Below are 14,922 nucleotides of genomic sequence, written 5' to 3' on the forward strand. Positions count from 1 at the left end.
TGCTTCACTTGAATATTTGACCTTGAAAGGCATCAAAGGAAGGGAATGTCATTTTAAATATTTTATTTACTTGGCAATTAAGTCCTTTTGCATAAAAACTACATGAGACACAAATTATTATTCAGAGCAGCATGTCTTAAAACTTGTCTGGAGGGGACTTTTAATCACTATATCTAACCAACATGTTTCCATTATGGATATGTTCTTGCTTAAAAAAAAACACTTGCTACGAGTCCTAAAGCAAACATACATCAGTCAATAAAACTTTATCTCAAACCTCAATTTTTCTAACGCATTTTCTCTCCCTGCTCTTTCAACACCACGCCGCTCTTCTCTGTATTACAGTATGAGTACGTGGTGATGGTCAAGGCAGGTACTGGCCAGCAGAAGCACTACTGTACGCTTCAGGGCTTTTCCCATGAGCACAAAGCAGAAATCCTGTGTGTTGCTATATCATTGCCATTGTAAAGGCATGGCCTTCCTAACTGTCTGCTCCCGAGGAATGCCCGCCTGCACGTTCCAGATGTATATCCTGTCTCCTCACAGACATGGCTGAGCTTGAAGTATCTTGAATTTAACTCAACAGTGGATTATGTTCACGTTGGACTGAGAAAATAACCCTCAATTTACTTCAATAACTAATGTTCTAAAGAAAATACAGCCGTGACAAATTCCCAAGGACAAAGTCCAGACGGAGAGGGAAGGAGGAGACTCACGCAGAAATCATTTGACGTCAGCCAATATCAAAGGTCCAGAATGAATTATCACCGGTGCTGGTCCAATAACAGAATGATTAATTGGCCCAGAGCCCCACGCTGTCTGAGATAACATTGTTCAAAGTGTCCAAACACAATGTAAACACACCGTCTCCCTCGTGGGCAACGTTCTTCCTCCATACACAGAAACCCGCTGTTGACCCATGATCTTTCAGCATGTCCAGCTGCAAAATGTAATCTTCCATGCAGTCTGTGACCCTGAGGGCTGCCAACAGTGGCAAATGCTGGCAGATGCTTTCTGTAGGTTATTGAAGGTCACTATGAACATCTCTCCAAAACAAACCGGGAAAACAACTTATTAAACAGGCCTGGAGGAATTTTCTGCCATTTGAAAGAACATCAAAATTGGTGATAGTGTCGCTACCTCTAGACTCATATCTCAAACAGAAGACTAACTTGAGGCCATTGACTGAAGCAGAGGTCAATAGCTTCGGTGTCTACTTTTTTATGAGCATCAAATCACAACAAATCGTCCCTGTCTAGTTACTGTCAGTCACGTGAAAAAGGATTTTCTTCCCCCTTAGAGTCCAGCTCGACTCCGGCTCTCCCAAAGGTAGTTAGTCATGACAAAGTTTCTTACCGCAGAAGCACATGGTTTCAGTTTAGCCCTCGCTACCATTCAACATGGCTCTCATCCGGTCGCTCTCTCCGCATGATCACACCAGTCATACATGACACACCATGACCCAAAAGCAGCGTAATGGGAAGCAGAGCGCTTTAACCGCCACCACCCTCAAATCTGGACAGCCAATAGGAAATGTCATCCATATATTTGGATAAATGCTTATGATATTTCCAATTACTCTGCCTTTATGAGTAACAGGGCACTGCTGAATCATCTGAAGGGAGTAGATTGTTTTGCAGAGGTAGTAGTGGTACAAAGTGTCAGCTGGTCAATTAGTTAGCTGGTCTTTTGCATGGCCTGCTTACTATTGGGCATGTTGTGAGGGAGCGCAGGCACCTGGCAAGATAATGCAAGACTGTAGTCATGCACTGTGTATGTGTCGTTATATGTAAGGCAAGCCCTTATTACCTCAGTGTGGGTGGGTGGAGGTGGTCTGTGTGTGTGTGCGTGCTACGTCCTTATTACCTTAGCATATGCGTAATGTAACCAAGGTACTTATTACCCTGGCATGGCATTGCGTGTCCCTTCTTCCTCCATACCAGATGAGACTCACTGAGAACTACTCATCATGTTCAGCAACACAACACGGTGACTGTGGGAAGGACTGCCACAAACATAAAGCAATAAACCCTGTAACATGCTAGTAATTATTGCAGTGCTCACAGAAGTGATTGGATTTTTAATCCTTTAAATAGTTTAATAAAAGTGAAAAATGACGTTGCTCAGGTTGCCTACTTAGCACAAAGGTACATCACATCTAGTACTGAAGGGTCAGTTCCCCTAAATAATTCTCACACAAATTACATTTGCGATCATTATAGTATTGGTTCTATTCGTCCAGATAAATTGTATAATATAATTGTAATTGTATATATTACATTTCTATATTCATTTATTAGAGTTGAATAATTAGAGTTGAATACCTCTATTATTTTTAATAGTGGTAGTATATAGGGTGTATGTATTAGTATCATAGTATTAAAATAAATAATATTTAAGATGTCTTTCCAAAACACCCTCTCATTTAGGGTTTGGTTTTGCTCAAGAGGAAGTAATGCGTACATAGTGTTGTCCAACCTCAAATCAAAATTGTTAATAGCTGAACAACCACACTCGAAGGTGAAAAAACAAACCATCATAGAAAGGAAGAGAGGCTATAATGGTCTAAATATGTGGTGACGGCAGACATTTTCAGACTGGAAGACATACATAGTGCGGCACTTGGTTGTTCACATGAAACGTGAGAGAAATAGTTCTATTAGGGATGAAAGAAGATATCTCGAGAGAAGTTCAAACCTTGTCTCCTCTCTCACCTTTGACCAGCCGGCCAGGCATGACATAAATTAGGTATGAATGTCGGAATGTAGGTTTTGGAAAGTTACAGAAATTGTCCGACATATTGGATCATCCGACAAGCAGTTCTAATGAGGCATATTGGCTGCTTTACTCATGATCCATAAACTTCACTGTGAACAGTTTCCGAATAAACTACTTTCTGCAGAGGAAATAGTCCCAGAAAAAAAAAAGTAAAACTATTGTAACCTTATTCTAAATTGTCCAGACTAACCAGGACATTGTTTCTGAAATATTATATTGCTGTATTTTAAAAAAAATATAATTAATGAATTAATTGATACTAGGAATCCCATGGGGAAAAAAAATATTCAGACAACATAGATATGGCTTTAGTTCAAACCTATAAAATAAAATAAACTTAAACTTAAACTTGGCTAGATGTTAGTAGAGGTGTGTAAGGTAATCCGATATTTTTGGGGGTAAACTAATATAGATCTTGCAATGTACTGGGATTCATTATAACAACCCCAAAACTTCTTCACCTCTGGTGTGGAGATGATGGAATATAACTGACTATTAAAGTATATATGACATAGTAAAACAATGTAAATGTAATATTAAGCAGACAAAAAGAAAGAAATAGACTGTTTGAACACAACATTCTTAGGTGTATTTGCAAACATTTGCAGCACTTAAAATTCCATCTTTTATGTCTGTGCAAATGCAGCACAGTTCAATGTTTATATGACATCCTTCCATTTTTCTGCTTTTGCGTAAATATTGCCTTGATAAGTACCCCAACACATAAAGTCATAAAACAAACACTCACCCTGCCGTTTCAAAGTTGTTTCACAGACAGACAAAACAGGGCTGGATTATTGTTTTGCCTCAGGGCTCGAGACTTGTCCATGCACTTACACATGATTACATCATCAATATTTAAGGCAACAAGTGAAACCTGTGCTGCTAGGCTGCAAATAATAACATTTCACCTGCTTATGAGTCACAACGAGTTATCCTGCCATAGGTAGAGGATGACTGTTTTCACACATAATTACGATCGTATTTCGTCTGGTATCGGAGGAAGCCGCCACTACGACCAATAATCATGAACTGACTGCAGATGACTTTCAGTAAATTTGTGTTGTTACTAATGTTGACTCAACTTTTATCAACTTGAATTAAAAAAATGAAAAATATTCTCAACCCTCTTGGCGGTTTGTGCGTATTAGTTTATCAATCGTTAAGTCTGTGTAACTTTGAATACTTTAGTTATGTTTTGTCTCATTTTATTACTGTGAAATGTGTCTCAGCTAGTGTCTCAGCGACAAGCTCATGCTCACAAGGTCACGAGAGTTTAAATATGAGGGTTGGAATAATGGTCTAGCACGTGGCGCTCTTACGTTCTCTACTCATGCGTGCTGTGACAGCCGACTGGCAGACCAAGAGGAAGGCAGATCCCTGGCAGAGAAGGTTATTTGGAATGTAATTCAAGAATATTTGCCCGTGCACAGACAAGCCTGCACAGTATGCGCATGGCAGAAGGGATGAATGCATGCAGTTGTGCAGACACACACAAACACATGACTGTACCCAACAAGTATTTGACAGACAGCAACATGCAGGAGGTGGCCAAGTTAAACCACTTTCCAATTCAATGACATTTACATGACACACAGTTTGACGCTGCGAGAAAGCAATAAAGCAGCTTTGGGAAATGTTTGGAGCTGATATCATGATGATATGGTATATATGAATATGTGGTCACAAAGCAAGCAGGCAGCACAAATGGAGAAAAAACAAACATCATAATAACTGTAGTGCTATATTTACATGGGTGCAGTCCCTAACATGGAAATATATTCAATGCTTACATGTGTACCGGGTACGCATGCTTGCCTGCTCACATTTATGGGGACAAGTTATGCATTTGCTGACTCCCCCCCCCCCTCTTGAGCAGCCCCGCCCATGTTTATGGCACAGATATACACAGGAAACAGTCACACTGCCAGTACCTACCCGCACACCAACCCGTATCCACCAGTCAGCTGCCTTATGCCTGCCACTGATACAAACAGACAACACGAAAAGCTCTGCCAAGAGGCAATCAGTCAGAAAGAGTGCCTCAGTGATTTGTTATGAGCAGGTGCTGTGAAGAAAATTGACAGACAATGTTTTATCAAGACAGAGTAGATTTACTGTCGGTAAATTGATAGACATAATGAAACAATAAAAACGTCTGCGGCACCAGTCGGGACAAGGTGCTCTGTGGTTGAACGCTACGTGTGCTTTGGTGTGTGTGTGTGTGTGTGTGTGTGTGTGTATGTGTGTGTGCGTGTCTGTCAGAAGAGATCCATTGCAATTCACCAAACCCCCACATTACATACTCTCATTCAGGCCTCATTGTTTTCTTAACTGATAAGGAAGTACTTGAGATGTTTGCAACACAAACAGTGTGTCAACAAAGGGAGAGGACAATAGAGCTATTCAAACGCCAGAAAGATGGAAAATAAGAGGGAAAGAGAAACAGAGGGAAGAGCATGAGCGTGTGTGTGTGTGGGTGAACATGTGGTTTGTGGGGACAGAGAATGGGTGCCGTTCAAACAAACATACTTCACCAAAGTGGCTAATTTTCAGCATTGTTGCATTGTATCATGTCTCCCTGCTGCAAGTCATCATGGGGTGTTTAGTGACTTTGCCCAGTGCTCCCTATATGCCTTTACCCCTCCCACGACCCAATCCCCCACACACACACAGGTCTGTCACCCATGGCGATGTGAGTGATCTCTGTATGGACGCTGCTGAGCAGCTCAAGGGGGCATCTGGTCTTTTTCCCTTCTCAGTCGCTGAAATGTAAACACCCCAGTTGCCTGGATTTGCCAAATGAGCACCTGGTATTTCAAAGTGGCCTCCTGGCTGTGTGACTTTTATTTTTTTTTTCAAGTTGGGGTGGGAGGCAAGGCTGTTCTGCATTATGCAGACATACACACAAGCATGCTTGCACGCACACTCGCTGTTGTTCGCCACAAATGTATAGCGGGAGTGGAGACACGAGGTGAGGCGGGTCAGCAGGCCCACACACGCACAAGTACATGCTTTGACAAAACTACTTTAACTTAAAAATAATGCATGCTTTGGTATATGAACAATATGCACACACACACACACACACACACACACACACACACACACACACACACACACACACACACACACACACACACACATACTCGGCACTCTCCGTCATTCCCTCACCTGGCCTTGTGTTTAGTCTATACAAAGTGTAATGGTATACGGTAGGATTACTCCGACCCTCTGAGGTGCTGCAGTGCAGCGGTGTGGTGTGTGTCAAGACTGTCTGTCCTTGTCCCTGCGGGCTGCTGCAACTTGTCATTAGAGCAGCAGTTAGCCACACAGAGCTAAGCCAGACCCCAAACATTCACTGTTAATCTGAGAAACAAAATTGGGTCATCACACAGAATATCCATTGTAAATATATGATTGCAATTATCCGTGTGGCAAAGTATGAATGCACTTGAGGTCAATGCGTTGGTGGTGAGGGGTGAGAGTCAGCCTGAGCCAGAGGTGCTCTCAGGAGGGAGGGGTTTGCCAGAGAGACACTTCCATCCAAACCTCCTGAAGGCAATTAAGAGAGAGAAGAGGGACAAAGGTAAGCCCAGGGTTTGGGAAAGGATGGAGAGGGAAGAAATCATTGGTTATTCGTTTGTATAATACAATACAATGCAATATAAATGCAATCCTCCTGGGAATTCTCCCCTGAATCTTTGCAGTACAAAATCCAACTCAATAGTTCAGAATATTTTTTCTATCAAACACATTTTGGCACATACGTTTTCATCTAGTAGTTCTGGTATCCGTGTTGCCATAGATACCATATATATATATATATATATATATATATATATATATATATATATATATATATATATATATATATATATATATATATTTATTCAAACTATTTTGAAAGTCATCAGTCCTTGTTTAATTGTATTTTTGAGAATCAATCTGTTTTTCATATTCAATGTGGTGGTTCACATTTACTTTCCATTATTGATGAAACAGCATGTTTACTGCACAGTTATGACCACCCCTGCTGTTCTTATATTTTCTAACATATTGTTCCACTCGTACTTCCTGTACTGCCGTTTTACACTATCTCCTTGAACATGACAAAAGGGAGAGGAGAAAATATAAATATGTGTAGTTGCTTTATCATTTTATGGCGGCTCAGTTCCCTGTACCATGAAACAGGATGTGTCCCTCTGTGGTGTAATTGCTCATTGTGTTGTTTATAGTAACACTTGCCAAGCCAACTCTTGGCCAGATATCATTTTTAAATATACAGTACATCATGTCTGAACAAATGTTATTCTTGTTCTTTTCCCAAAAACCAAGAGAAAAGATTGTAAATGAGAGTTACTAGAACAGCCCTATCCTAATATAAGTAGGTGAGTGAGAAGCTATGATATCATTGTGCACACCCACAATGCCTTACACATTCATTCTTATGATGAAACCGTAGCCTGCCACAGTTCATACAGCTACACAGACAACATTTCCATTTGGCCCGGGAAGCCTTTTACTCATCCCCCCAACTTCTTCCTTAAAAGGAAAATATTGTCTTGTTGCTTGAGCCGATGTGATTTGTGGCGTGTTGCTTTTGGTGCTAATTCACATTCATGTGATAACAGACTATGTCATGCCACTGCATGCCTCAACACTGACAGTGCAGGGCCGCCGTTGGTTGTCTGTCATCGGTGCACACTGACACATCCCGGCCTCCACCCGATCAGACCTGCATGACGCACCGTGGGTAGAAAGTCAGGTGTCTTCTTTTAGACTCCCAAACACATTCCATGGCACTTAATCACCAGAATCACCAGGTTGAACTATGAGTGAGAGTCTGAGTTGTGTTTATTCATGTGTGTGTGCCTATGTTGTGACAGCGGTTTGTGTTTACTTGGCTGGATGAATGAGAACAAAATTCATGCTGGAGGTGTGTGTATCTAGCAGTCTGTGTTTGGTGTGTGAGATGACGGATCAAAGTATGTTTTTTAAGTCTGTGTGTGCATTCTTGTATGTGGGTCTGGATGTATGTAAGTATTCTTTCACGACTCAGTGAACAAATCAGGCACACTTCTCCTCTCAAGCTTTCAAGAAACTTTTCACAAGGGACTGTGATACCCTCCTCTACCCACTCCAGCACAAAAGTGGTGTTCTGCCTTTGTTGCAAATCCCTGTTTTCTCAACTGGCTGCATCCACGGGGAAAGCAGAAAACATTCTACAGACAAGCATGAGAAACAACCAGACAAAACAGACTACAAACAGCGAGTACGGGTCCAGAAATGCTGATAACATCAGTCTCTTTTTTTTCATCTCTTTTCCCCTGTCTCCATCCGGTTCTACTGTATCTGTCATTGTTTGTCATTTTGTCTCGGGCCTTTTCTGCTGTTCAGTGTGAACAGGTAGAAGTTTCCCATGGGTGTAGATGGAAAAAAAAGATCCTGGCCACATTTCAAATCGACTCCCCAAGGTTGCAGGACCTTGAGTCTTTCTTTCCCTCCCAAACAACAGCCCACCATTGTCTTTCATTACCTATCCTCATCTTCCTCTCCTTCTACCTTTGCCCTTCCTTTTACTCTTTTTCATCAAAACTTCTGCAAAACGGGAGCTCTGTGGTCTCCTCCTATGCGCTGGGGGCAAAGGTGCTCCAGATTAAAAAGAACCTCGCAAATTGAATTTACACTTGATGAAACAAACAGATTTGCATGTGTCTATCCGCCTGAGACGGGGTGGCCAGCTCCAGGCAAAGAACTGTCCCACCTCCGAACAGTGCAATGAGCTCAACTAATTAATGGGCTGTTATTGGAGAAATGTGTCACAGAGTTTGAGGTGAGGCGATATAGGGCAATGTGACCCCAGTCCAATAAAGGTCGTGGCCCTTGCTAATAAGATGGAAACAGGCTATTTCTTAACCTAATGAAAGTTTCGAACCTAAGTTCGTAGTTCTCCATGTCAACCTTCGTATCAATCCACCTCAATGAAATTTCAGAAAGCAAAGACTAATTCTAGCTCTGTGGCTTACATTTTTATTTCTTTGTATCACAGTGGCAATATGTAAAATATTCAGGCAGCTTTGAAGCCATATTGCGGTGACAGCTGTGCATTTGAGTTGACAGCTGAGTCCATTATCCCCTTCCTTTTTCCATCAAAGGATGTGTTTCCTCACATTACATCAACTGAGAATTACAGCGATATGCTGAGGCAAGAACAGTGTTAGAATTCTGTGAGTTCCTTGGTTCATTTATTTGATGCCTTTCTTCATTTGTTGCCTTTGGTCCCAATGGGTGGTGTTATTTTATGATGTACCAAAGCTATTTCTGTAATGGCTCAGGCCACACACCGCTACAACCAGGCCTCTTTGCCTACTGTTTAGCCTTCATGGCCGCCTCCCTGCTGGTTGCCAACAGAGGTCAGCGGGGAGATCGGTTGGGCATCGGCGACCACAGATAAACCCTCCTCTCTCCCTGGGCATGGCTCAGGGGAACAGTGTGGGCAGACAAGCTGACGCGTTTCCTCCCGCTCTGTGTCCCTTCAGCTATTTACCAGACGGAGGTCCCATCCAAGGAGGAATTTCACACCCTATTGACAATGTGGCGTCTGTCAGCTGCCGCTCCAGCACCCATAACCAGGGGCTCATCCTTCCTTCCGTCTCCTTCCTTGTTTCCGTCTCTGTCCCTCTCTGCCTTATTATAATCATTCACGGGGGTTCTGCCCTGTAGGTTGTTTAAAGAAAAGGCAGGATTCAGACTTTAAAATCAACGATCAACGCTTGGTTGGGGATGTGTGGCTCCGGAGTGCCTTTGTTTTTAAGGCGTTCTATTGGTTTAGCTGGGGGAGGTGGTTGTTAACGGTTAGTGTTGAAAACAGACAAAATGATGGAGGCATGTGGCCTTGCAGGAAGGAAATACATGATTGCTGTTCTAAAATGGATGCTTTAGGATGATGTGACTAATTTCATAGACAACATTTGGACAGCTTGGTTGTCGACTACTTGTGAAAGGGTTTTCATTCTTAACACTCACTTTCCAATCTGGGATCAGTCAGTAATTTAGCTAGGAAGGTTATTCACAGCTAACAGTTAGCCACCATTCTTATGAAGGTGTTAACCACTTTACCCTTGTTACAGGGGTGTTTGGGCTTCTAAATTGGCCTGAAATGTATCAACATGCGAACAGGAAAATAATTTTCTTCGAGGTAAGGTTAATTATGTGAAAGAATACTTAACACTAGGCTGAAAAGCAATGTTTTGCTGACATCTCTGTTTGAAAGTTGCACTGATCGGTGTTGTTGGATGTGGTAAACCAAACCAACACTGATGTTACATGGCTCTGGAGTCCACCTGGGCATCACTGTAGCCAGGTGAAAAGTTATACGACTGATATTCAGCGTATATATGAATTTCAGAGGGTGCCAAGTTATTCTTATAGAATACTTGCATTCAGACAGATTTCCCAGATAGCCTTTTTGACCGGAGATTCAAAGGTGTCAATCATTCTGTCTGATCCACTCAAGCTAAACCGTAATACGTAAGGAAAGAAATCTTCAGAGAATCAAAGCAGAGGGAGATTCCCTCTCTGTGTACTGCTGGGGGTGCAGTCTGAGTTGTATATGCAAAATTAGAATTGCAGAAATGAAAATATTACAATAATGAGGTAATAGGTTTATGATAAGTGCCAGTGCCATATGATAAACTCAATCACTCCAATAAGTCCCCCATAAAGAGTCCATTATTAGTTCTTCATACCGTTCCATCCCGTAGAAAGGTCTGGTGGGGTGGAGTACATGGGGCAACTTGGAGGAGGAAGACAGGTCTAAACCTTGTGAGAGGGGCTTTCAGCAGCCACAGTCTCTCTATGCAAATGGAGCTGGCTCAGGCGTTCTAAAACAAAGCATTGTTCTTTAAACTTAAGGAAGATTCTAGGTAGGTTGAATGCTGTAATTTGTAGTTTGAGGTGCATTTCAGCCACACATGTCTACACATTGAGTTAAAAAGAGAACTCAAAATCTTTGAAAGAAAAAAAAATTAAATACAACATGTTTTCAAATGCTGTTGAATACCCTGTTCAGTAGAAATAGAAGTACATTCAATGTGACAGGCGGTTATTCATCCCACACAAGAATACAGAGTGTCAGGTCATGGTGAGGGCCATGATTCTCGAATAATCCTGAAGATAAAATCCAGACAGAGACAACAAGATGTGGCTGCAGTTACAGTAATGTTACAAGCTAGTATTTCAGGTGGAATACAGTTCATTCATTAAACATTACAAATGTACATTTTCAGTAGGCCTATCTCCTTCCAACACTTACTGTTTTATGTGGATGCATTAACAGGAAGCTGGTTGTATCTGTTTGTGAAGGCAATGTAATGCATAAATAATCTTAACTATGATTGTTATTCTAAAGGAGGGCAACCTGGATTCCCTTGAATAAGGCTGTCATAAAATGTCTCTCATCACAAATAAGTATTCCTTCTTGAAAGGAAAAGGTCACATCCTCTCCTGCAAGGAGACATGTGCTGCGGGGAAGGGGAGTGTTGCTCTCTCTTCCCTGTGTGTTTATGTGTTGGTGTAAACACCCAGACAGAAGAGATTAAAGGTAGGCCGCATATGTTTATTTTACATTTCACCTGGCAATCCACGGTATGTGCCGTGATCGATAGACATGTCAAGGTAAGCTCAATTCAAGGCGTGATTGTTTGGTTTGAGCTGGAAATATTAAAAAGTTTCCAACAGCAAAGCAGATGTGTAGAGATTATCTGGCTTGTATAAAATACACAGAGAACAGTTCACAATCATTCATGCTGTCACCTCACTTATCAGCTATATGGCTCATGACAGCCATATAGCTGAACTCTGTGTTTCTGATAATTATACTCATACAGATAATAACATCTGATAGTGAGTACCGATTTCATTATTTTATTTTTAGAATAGTATTAAATAAACTGGCTACCTTAAGATCAGTTAATACCATTTGAATTTGCACCGTAAACATTGTGTAATTGACTTATAGAAGGTTGAGCCTCTACCGCATCCTTCTTCATACCACCATTTGTGTCATTCTTGGGCTGCAGCTTTGAAATAGTACGTGTTGCTTTATGCTACTCTCAATTTTGGAAAAGAATATACATTTTTGCTTATAATAGCACATGCAGGAAAGCATTCCTGGGGAAACATACATCATTAGTGAGCAGTTTACAATCAAAAAGATCATCATCAGAACATGTTCAGCCAGTTGTATCGTCTCCTGCTTCCCTTGCTTGAGAAAAAGTAAAATCTAAAACACTCATATGGTATGCTACTTGATGCTTGACTAAGACCATATTGCCATGGAAACAGAATATTTTTTGGTTTTATAGAGGCACTTTTTTCCCCTTTTCAGGGGAGACAGTTTGGACGAACACACTCTTAATGGCAAGCTCATCTCAGTTGCTCACTACCGACATGATGCACGCCAGCAAAGGTTCTGTTAAAGTTGCATTAAATTTACCTTAAACGTGATTAAAGAAGGCTCTGGGATGGCAGCAGCAGCTAAATGAGATGAAGGGGGGAAAGAGTTAATTTGCTTAATAAGATTGGGGAGACAGGGAGTGGTCGGAGGAGCGGGGGGCGGTGCTGGTGTTTTGGAAGGGGTCGCTGTGCCATTGCGTGTCTCTAGAACACGCCAGAGGAACAATAGGAGTGCTAATCTGGCAAATTGAAAGGTGCTCGCATGGGATGGGTGTGGGTGCGGGAGTGGCACTTGGGCTCCCATCCCTGGAATGAGAAAAACAAATTAAAATGTTGTAGCCTCCGAATAGTCCCCCCTTCCGCCCTATACTCATTTCCTTGATTGAATTTGTGCCTCGCGCACAAGCCTGGGTGTAATTTTATGAGTGAGTGAGGGCGGCAAAGGTAAAATGATGTCTGACATTTTCTAAGACGTGTTTAAACACACCTCCGTTTTATTTAAACAATGATGTGGTCGTTGTTTATCTCTGCTGAACAAATATTAAATAAGGCTATGCAATAATAAGTGTTCCATTGGAATGACTTGGAATTTGGAGCCTTATACATAACTGCTCTCACTGAAAGTAATGCTTTCTTTCTTCTTCATGAAGTGGGGAATATCCATTCCTACATAAAGTTCCAGATCTGCTACTTGTTTATATCAAGGGCACACATATAGTTATGTTTGGGAGCCATGTAGGGAGAGATCTTCTTGGACACAAAGAGAACAGGCAAACTCTAGAAAGGTCCTGATTTTGAAATTTAGCATCTTCTTTGTACAAGATGAGAGCGTGAGCCAGTTATTCCGCAGTCTGTGTAATTTACTGCTAATATGCCCTCAATTCAGTTTGTAGAGTTTCGTATTGGTAGAAAAATGTACTTGACACCTGGTGGTAAAACCATTCAATCAGGACATTTATTCGTTGCAAGGAAGGAGCAGAGAAGAATGTATACAACATGGTATGAATTGCATCCAGGACTGCTCAATGAACGAGCAGAGGGACATCAGTTAAATAAACAATCAACAAAGGCCCCCATGACGTCTTTAGTTTGGCTTGCATGGTCATATGATAACAAGGTACTGTCTGTTCCTCAGACATAGACATGTATGTATCCCCAGTCTCGTGACTCTATCAGAAGGTTACTTGAAAAGCATGTGTATGTTTTAACAAGAAAGAGGTCGATGAGAAGTCACTAGCATTTACACAGTATATGATTAATAAACAGAACATATGATTATTAATATAACACTGAAACAGTAATTGATTAAAAGTAAATACGTTTTTCTTCCAACACATATCAAAGTACAATTACTTAATGACTATCTTGAAAAACAAAATAGACGTAATGGCAGTTTATCTCATGGTGAATTTTTTCTTTTTTTTTTTTTTTACAGAAATATCAACCATGTTCCTTTGCCATGACGTTTTTGCCTTTTTGTCATCCTTTAGGCTTTGATGCAGTGAACTTAGTTGATTAGTGAAGTGCAGCCATAAAAAGCCAATCTGCAACGCTGAGCATCCACACACTGCCATTTAGCATTAATCAATACTTATCAAGCTGCCTAAACCCTCATCTGTTAGGATGGCTTGTCAATTGTTTAAAAGGCCAGATCAGCTCTTTTATGAAGCACCTGTTTTTTTTCATAAAACCACTTTTCCCCCAGAGAGGTGTCTACACTTTGCAAAATATGACAGCTTGAAAAAAAAAAAACAGAGCCAGCCTCATCTTTGCCTGTGGCCAGTGTCAAATTAGTTACAATCATCCTCTTGTTGCCAGAATTAGACATATTTTGTTTTCCACCTCATTGGCAATACAATGAAAGGGGTGAATGACAAATTGAATCCAGGGGCTTAATTGCGGGGTCCTTGATGGATGAGGGTCCATTCAAATGGGGAGATAATGAATGAGAAAGGAGATAGGAGAGCTGTTGCTGAGCAGTGAGGAGGACAGATTACCTCTGTGTCCCCAAGAAAGCTTTGATTGGTGGGATTTGTTTATCAGTTTGACTGCCAGGCGGAGATGAGTTCTTTTTCTATCTGTGAGAAACGTATCGTTTGGCAGTGACGTAATGTCTGAACATAACTGATCTTAAACTCTTTGAAAAAAACCTCCAAACAGCAGGAAGAAGTCTCAGAGAAGATACATATGTCACAGGGTTTAACACCATGGTTCAAGTTCAGCTAGATAGTTTTGCTCTTTGTCGGATATATCTTTATACAGCATTGTTTCAGCAAGATTCATCACTGAATAGAATATGATAGACTTCCATATTTTTATCCTGAAACTGCAAATATATTGGACAAAATCCTATAGATAGACTGCACATTAAAGCGAGATGTAGGAAAGGCATGCATTGTTCCTCTCTTATGCAGAAAAAAGGCCTTGCTGCGTTTTTGAAAAGACATTGACGAAGAATGGGTATAAATCAAATGACATGTGAGACTACAGTTACATGAGAGGTTCCAGTTTTAACATTGAAGGCCCAAAACCTGAAGGTTTTTCTCCACTCAGCACTCCTGCACTGTCCCATATGTTGGGTAGTGAGTCACAGCAAAACCCACCTACCAAAATATTTCACACAATTAAATGGATATTTCATGGTTTAAAATGTTTTAGTTTTTCAGAGATAGACGTCTGATGAGA

This window comes from Taurulus bubalis (genome assembly GCF_910589615.1).
Source record: "Taurulus bubalis genome assembly, chromosome: 7".
NCBI lineage: Eukaryota > Metazoa > Chordata > Actinopteri > Perciformes > Cottidae > Taurulus > Taurulus bubalis.